General features: G+C 45.0%; 1 protein-coding gene across 1 annotated transcript in view; it reads left to right on the forward strand.

Moving 5' to 3' along the window:
* GPR12 (G protein-coupled receptor 12) overlaps positions 1–5,084 on the forward strand; it is a 20,727-nt gene extending 15,643 nt beyond the window's left edge. Inside the window, exons 2-3 of the transcript XR_001861120.1 lie at positions 3,451–3,700; positions 4,514–5,084. The gene's annotated coding sequence lies outside the window, so the exon portion shown is untranslated. The remainder of the gene's footprint in view (positions 1–3,450; positions 3,701–4,513) is intronic.
* Positions 5,085–7,614: the final 2,530 nt, after the last annotated feature.

Genomic DNA, 7,614 nt, shown 5'->3' on the forward strand with positions numbered 1-7,614 from the left:
CAAGACCCGCCCCTCCCCCGGGAGCAGCGGCAGGCCTGCTCGGATGGCAGCAGCAACCTGCCTTTGCTAAAATTGGATGTTTCTGCTGGCAGAAGGGCAGGCCAAGAGACTGTTCCTTGGGGTGCTGTTTGCTGCTGCTGTGGTCACCACATCCCTGGGGCCTGGGGAGAGTGAGGGACAGACAGCAACAGGCACTGGTCAGGGAGACTGATTTTCCTTCCCCTGTGATCCCAGGTTGCGAGCAGGTGTAGGAACATTTACCTGTCCAGGATATGTTTGCTGCTCAGCCATCCATGGTGCATCTTCCCTCTAAGATTCACCTGGCTATCTGGGTGTGTGGACATGCAGCAGGGCTGTGCTGTAGGAGTGTGTACGTAGCAGACCCACAGCAGCTTGTTAGCTTCCAGCTCGTATCAATTCAATGTCTTTCCATCGCATTTACCCTTAATTTGCCTTGCCAAGGAACGTTGCATTCTTCTTCAGAGATGAGATAAAGCATTCATCAGAGCTCAGTAGTTTCCCTTATTCTCTTCAGTGTTTTTCTGCTTCTGTGTGATTCTATTAGAGGCTTTTTTAATGAGCAGTCATTGATCACACACGTCTGTCTCCAGAGATCTAAACAGCAGAATCTCCATAATTTCCGCTGCTTCACAAAATGATACAGTGTTTCATTAAAGACAAGTTAAAAACAGAACAAAATGCTGCTCTGTGTCCCTTTCAATCTCCTCACCTTCAGCAGTCATTTGCAAAAAGACTGTTCCTTTTTCTTCTGCTTAGAAGTTATTTTTTACACCATTTAGATGACAGCTTAATCATATGATTAAAGGACTTCCCCAAGCACAGGTCTTCCCCTTGTGTCAAAATATCAGTGGATTCCATATTTAACATCAGTCGCAGCTGTGTTGCAGCCGTAGGTGAAGTTTCCCCTGTGAATAGCTTGCGTGATACTATATCACTGTGGAGAGTGCTTCCTGTTGGAAAGCTGTTCTGAGACAAAAGCCAGCAGGGCTCCAACCCCCATGGTGGAAATGAGCAGCAAAAATCCCAAGCAGCAGCTAAGTACCTGTAAAGATGTCAGTATATGTGGAGAGGTGGGCCCATGTATAGAATAGTTCAGACCATTTATGATAAAGTAGCAATTTTGTTTTGAAAGATACAGAAGCCTTGACAAACACATGTAAAGTGCTCCACAACAGATGGCAACGTGAGCACAAAGAGGTCATATCAAGCATGTGGCAAACACAAATATCTGCTGCTCTTCCTTCTTGCTTCCCTGAGTGTTTGCTGTGAGAATGTGGCAGATAAGACTAGTGCTCTCTGTCATTGTGCATTTGTGGGATTAATGTCTAAAACAAATTATTACAGTGAGTTTAACACTTACTTAAAAGTTCTGAACAATTTCCACTCCTGAACTAGGCTACATCACATCACATCACCTGTATTTCCCCCTGCCAATAGCTCATATCATCTGGAAGAGTGCACCACCACATTGCAGTTGTAAAATTTAACATAATATTGCCTTGTTGTCAGGCTTAGAGTGTAAAACAGGCTGGCATCAGCCTTCTGCTGCTGAAGGAGCAAATAGCAGTGTAAAAAAGAGCTGGCAATTTGAAAGGCTTCCAGTAATAGGGTAAGGGAAAGATAGGGATACTTCACAGATTCTGTGAAGCTTTGGCCACTGTGCACCACCTCCCCTTGCACACTGCAGACATGTCTCCAGTCTGAGCCAGGGAAAACACGACGGGAGAGACAGCAACTGAGAATTTCTGGGCAGTGCATCAGGTTAAAACCTATGAGGCCTAAGGTTTATTTGACCCATTAAAAGTTACTAAAAGCCTCACTTCCAAGAGGGTTTTACCAGATGCTTTTCTTTCCTGGTGAAGCTGGAGCACAAGAGGTATTTTGCAACGAGCATCCATTGGTTCAACTGCAGCAGAGGTACAATTTCCTGCAGAAAGGTCACAGGCCATTTGCAGCTTTCCGAGTCAAAAGCAATCCTTAAAACTCCATTTAAAAACCACCTGGCAGCAGTTGTCAAGCACTATAATTGCCCCTGTGCTGTAGCATCTGACTGTGAGAACCAGAACTCGAAACAAAATCCTGCCCAGGAGAGATTACGGCTTTGTTACTGATGGTAAAACCAGAGCAAATGTGTAAATGGAAGAGCAGGATGTTGCTTTTGAGTGCACAGCATCACGGCTGGGATACAGTGTTCCAGAAATAAGTGGGGTGATGAGCTGGTGCCTGTGTTATGTGAGAGCTCATCTTGTCTACAGTGAACATTGTAAAAGAATTCAGGAAGCAATGCGGAAACTTTTTGATAGCTCAGCTTTTCGTCTGGTTCACCATCAGGAGAAAGAGAGGTCTGGGTAGCTGGTGAGGTATGGAGATGGTATTTCAGATCACTGTGAGACAAAAAAAGCTTGGAAGCCAGCAGGGCAGCTGAGAGAGACTCAGCTTGGACCTGCGTGGAGGAAGGGATTTCAACCTTGATGCATGAGTTTCGATATAAAATCAAATTTAGCAGATGAAATGGCTAGATAGGAACTGTTTGGAAGCTCTGACATTTATATAAAACATACAGACATCCATCCTTTTACCTACAAAGGCTTTATAATACCTAAATTGTCATCAAGATAACAGAGGTCAGACTGCTCAACAAATTGCCATCATCTTGTGCTGCATTTGGATGTTGAGGGGTTTGTTTATTTATAAACACACACCCCTACAGGTAAGTCAGAGGTTGCACAACAGCCTGGGGAGTTTGGGGGAGTTTGGCTCATTCAGCCTGGAGAAGATCTGGCTTCACAAGGACCCAGCAAAGCTTGTGGGGGTGTTTTCAAGACAACGGATACAAGATCTTCATGGTGCATGCTGAGAGACTACAGGCCCAAGGGAAACAGTGAGGAGGAGACTGGATATAAGAAGAAACTATTTCCCCATCAGGACAGCCATGTAAGGGCACAGGTTGGCCAGAGAGGTTGTACAATCTCTCTTGGAGGTTTTCAAAACCCTGAGCAACCTGGTCTGACCCTGCTTTGAGACAGAGGTTGGACCAGAGACCTGCTGGGGTCGCTGCCAACCTGAACTATCCTGTGGTTCTCATGGAGAATGAGACACACCTTTGGGTGTCCGTACCATGATCTGGAAGGCTTAGACCTTGACAGAGCATTATCATAGAATCATAGAATATTAAGGGGTTGGAATGGACCTTAAAGATCACCAGTCTCAACGCGCCTGCCATGGGCAGGGACACCTCCCACCAGACCAGGTCACTCAAGGCCATATTCAGCCTGGCCTTGAACCCTGCCAGGGTTGGGGCATCCACAGCTTCTCTGGGCAACCTGTTCCAGTGTCTCACCACCCTCACAGTGAAAAATTTCTCCCTAATATCTAACCTAAATTTCCCTTCATTCAATTTGTACCTATTTTTCTTTGTCTTATTTTTAGTTCCTAACAAGGAGGAAGATAGAGATCAAGCCTTGGAAGACACTCCCTAGGAAATGGGGGATCCCTATCTCCTGACATGTAGATCAGCTGCTGGGATGGCTTGAGGCAAGCAGAAACTACTGGATTTAGTAGAAGAATAAATGCCTGACAAATTAAAAGAGGCTATGAAATACTGGTGGTCTGGCTTAAAGATCTAGTGGACATTTCTGGTGTTAAACAATAGGAGTCCACGACCGTGGTCACAGCAGAGGTATTGACAACCTCCACAGGTTACACATTGGATCTTCCTTCTCTGCCTCTTGGTGTCTGCTGCCTTGAACAGTAATAAACAGCTTTGGTGTCTACCAAAGTGGAAGGGCAGAGAAAGAATAGGGCCCCTAGCCATTTTTTTCACTTTTTACACTATGTCCTTCAGAATTTTAAGTATTTTCCCCATTATTCATAACACTGGGTGCTCACAGAAGGTAACACACTTTAAAATTTCAAACATTATAAAAAGATCTGCCTTGGGACATGAGCATTGGAAATAAAATTAATTAAAATTACACCAAGGTCTTCATTCACCCACAGAGGGTTTATGTCAAATCAGAGGCAGAAACAGTATTTAAAAGAAAAAGTTAACACTTGTGTGTCAGTCTACTCAACAGATAAACCAGAACAGCAGAAAGATCAGAGTTACAGCACGAGGCAGCATTAGCATTTGTATTCGCAGTGGGAAAAATTTCCAGTACCATTAAAAGCATGTTCTTTGTGAAACCAAACAACTCACAGTCACTCAGCTCCAGCCCAAGTTGTAGGCAGATGTCAAGTCTGCAGGGCCATATCATCTGAAAGAGTTAAAGCAGAACCTTGTGTCTGCAGGGTACCTGGCACAACATACCCTGCTCCTCCACCTTAGAATCATAGATAACCTGTGTTTAGTACAAATAAAAAAATAGAACTATCAATCACAAATATGAATTCACCATTATTTATTTCTCTATTTGAAATAATTTGAGGGTATCAGTCTAGTTGGTGGTGACTGATCCATTTTTCCCTTGATGTTTGACTCTTTTATTCACAGACTGGAAAAGAACCAAGAGCACAAAAGTAACTTAAAGACGTCCTGTCCTCCCGAGGACTGAGGTACAAGGAAAAGCTTGCACTATTTCTGGATGGAGTGAACCCTCCAGTCGTCAGGACTACCAATGCTGAAGTCACAGGGGGGAAAATAAGGGAGGTAAAATATCCTGCCTCTGCCAGCATTACTAATCAAGTACTAATGGTTATGACATGAACATTTTCTATGGCAGCTGGTGCATTGCTAAACTAATATATATTCCTTAATACTATTTTCCATATTATTATGTCTGGCATTATCTCTAGATATAATACAATTTTGCTGCTATAACAGAATAAAATACTACACATCCACAGTTTATAGAAATTCCTCTTCCCTGCTCTGTCTTTGCAATGGACCAAACCACCTGAGTAAGTGAAGTAACAGCTCATTTGTCACTGTCCCAGCCACTTGTAAAAACCCCTTGCTAGGAATCATGTTCAAACTGCTTTTTGGCTTTTGTCCTGTTGAAAAGATTCGTTGAAAGTCTTGAACCTGCAGCAAGAACTTGTTCCTGACTTACACTGCATGCATGTTTAAGAAACCTTCACACTCAAAAATACCTGATGGAAGTCTCCATATCGGCCATCTGGACCAATTGCAATGGGCCCACCACCATCCTGCCCAGCCACAAGCTGCTCACCTGGCAGCTTCCATCGCCATCAGCCAGAGAGAAACAACCCCAGTTCATTGGCAGTTGGTCACTGGAAACGCTGAGTACTAACTCCTGAGTGGCATGGGAACCCACCCTGAAACAGAGCAGAAGGTGCCCTACAAACACTCAGCAACTCAGCCTTGGAGGGTGTGAGGCTGCCAGTGAGAGTCAGCACTTAGCCTGGGGATGAGGGAGGATGGGAGGAGGCTTGTCTTCAGGAGAATGTGCATTATAAACTGTGCCAGGTTTCACCTTAAAAGAAAAACATTATTTCCTAACTTTTCATGTAGGAGGAAAAAAAATACACCCACACAAAACAGGGTAAAAAATAATGTCCCTCCCTGCCATTGAAACCGGGGCTCTCTGACCTGGGTTACTCTACTGGCCACCAAAGGCCACCAAACCTCTTTGTTTTGGGTAGGAGGGAAGTTCTTGGGAAGGTGTAGAAAGTGAGACATGGGGGACACGTGCTCACATCACTCCCTGAACACTTCTGGAAATGAAGGTATGTGGAGAATCCCTTCCGTGTCGAGTGTATTCCACAATGGAGACTAACAACAGAGAAAACATGAAGCTCCAGATGTACCAAAGGTAATAGTATCACACACACACATTTACACCCATCCATAAGGTAAAGCCTGTCCATCACCACTCTGTTCCCTGACAGGAGAAGGAGCAGCTGAGGAGAGTTCCTGGGGGAATCTGCTTGTCATTGGTGTTTTTCCAAGTGGGGTCTGAGCAACAAAATGAAGCAGAGCTTGCACAGCCCAGCAGAGCTGCGCACCAGCTGTGCAGGGTACCTGCCACCTACCTCTACTGCAGCACAAAATCTTGCATGAGCTAATGCATGAGCCCTGCCAAGAAGCTGATCTGAGGTGCCCAGAGCACATTCTCACTTGAAAGACAAAGAAACTGAAATAAACGAAGGAAGAAGTTTTGTCTTTATGACTACAACTCCCAGGACACCAGGGCTTTCCCTCAGCTCTATATAACCAATAAAAAGGAATTACAGAAACCACATTTCTAAAATTATCTCAGGCGCATGCATATTCCTGCAAGCATTAGGAAAAGATTAAAACCAGAGCAGCTAGTGCTGTCTCATCCAAAAGATTTGCTTACCAGTGAGAGACTGCTCGTGTAACGCTCTCTCGAGGAGAAGCCGAGCACCAGGAGCTGAAGGATCCCGAAGCTGCTGCAAGGCAGCTCTGGTGTGAGCAGCGGGGCAGAGGTGCCCTTACCAAAGCCCAGGGGGACGCGCAGGACAAGCTACAGTGCCACCTCCCTTTTTGTCCTGTTTTTTTTCCCTGCTCCATTCTGGCAGGTATCCTCTTCTCCCTTTCTACTTCCTCTCTGCCTCCTGCCAAAGTAGTTCAGGAATTAGCAGGGGATGCTCTTTGGCCTTCTTGTCATTACATTTAATTAGAAGACACCCTCATTTGCTTTGGTTTTGCTCTCCTACCTGGCAGAGTCATTTGCATATCACAGGCCATTCTTGAGTCTTGTTCTTCCTCTGCCTGAAGTGAGCAGCACAGAGGGTCACACTGAGTGGCTCAGCAGCAGCAGCTGTGGCACAGCCAGAGTCGACAGCTGAAAGAACACCTGGAAAGTCTACAGGACTGGTTAAAAATTAATGAAAAAGGAGAAATGCTGAACATGCAGTAGGCCTGGGCTGGCCAAGGTCAGTGCAGACACAGAGAGCATCACGACTAGGTGGCACTCTGAGAGCAAATCAAGCCCTAAGCACCTCTCCAACACAGAGAAGTAAGAAATTCATAGCAGTTGTACCATCTACTCCCTTAGTGTGTGCCTGGAATATCTTGAGAGCAAATACAGTTCTGGAATTCCCACTTCCTCTTCAAATGGCACCGCAGTGAGGCAGCAGTTCAGTTTCCAGGTCCCTTTGTCATCAGGCTGTGCCAGTGCTACCAAGAGCAGTAACTCATACCAGATCCATGCTGAGTCACTTTTTTGGCTTCCCTGCATAATTTGCATCAGCAGAATCGTAACAAACCATCTGCTTCCAGACACCAGATACCTTTGCAACACCATGCCCCATACCATAGGTTGGTAATACAGCAACTGTCACAGGCACCCAGATGAAGATTAATCACAAACACTTCCATAATGTATGAAATAAATCAGATCTTTCAGGAACAGTCACCTTCTCAGTGGATGCTAAGAGCTTTTTGGATCTCTGCTATAATATTACAGGTTACGCTGAACCATTTCAGTTGCTCTTGACTTTGCTTTTGTCCATGCCTATCCTTAGGCCATGCTTCCATGGCTGAAACTTCCAGCCTTCAGTACTTACAAGTGACACTTGCAACTTTGGTGGGCATAAGTTTTTCTTCAGGTCCACTCTTAAACTGACCTGGAATTATTAAAAATATTGGTGGGCCAGGAAAAATAT

This window comes from Corvus brachyrhynchos, unplaced genomic scaffold (genome assembly GCF_000691975.1).
Source record: "Corvus brachyrhynchos isolate BGI_N302 unplaced genomic scaffold, ASM69197v1 scaffold103, whole genome shotgun sequence".
Taxonomy (NCBI): domain Eukaryota; kingdom Metazoa; phylum Chordata; class Aves; order Passeriformes; family Corvidae; genus Corvus; species Corvus brachyrhynchos.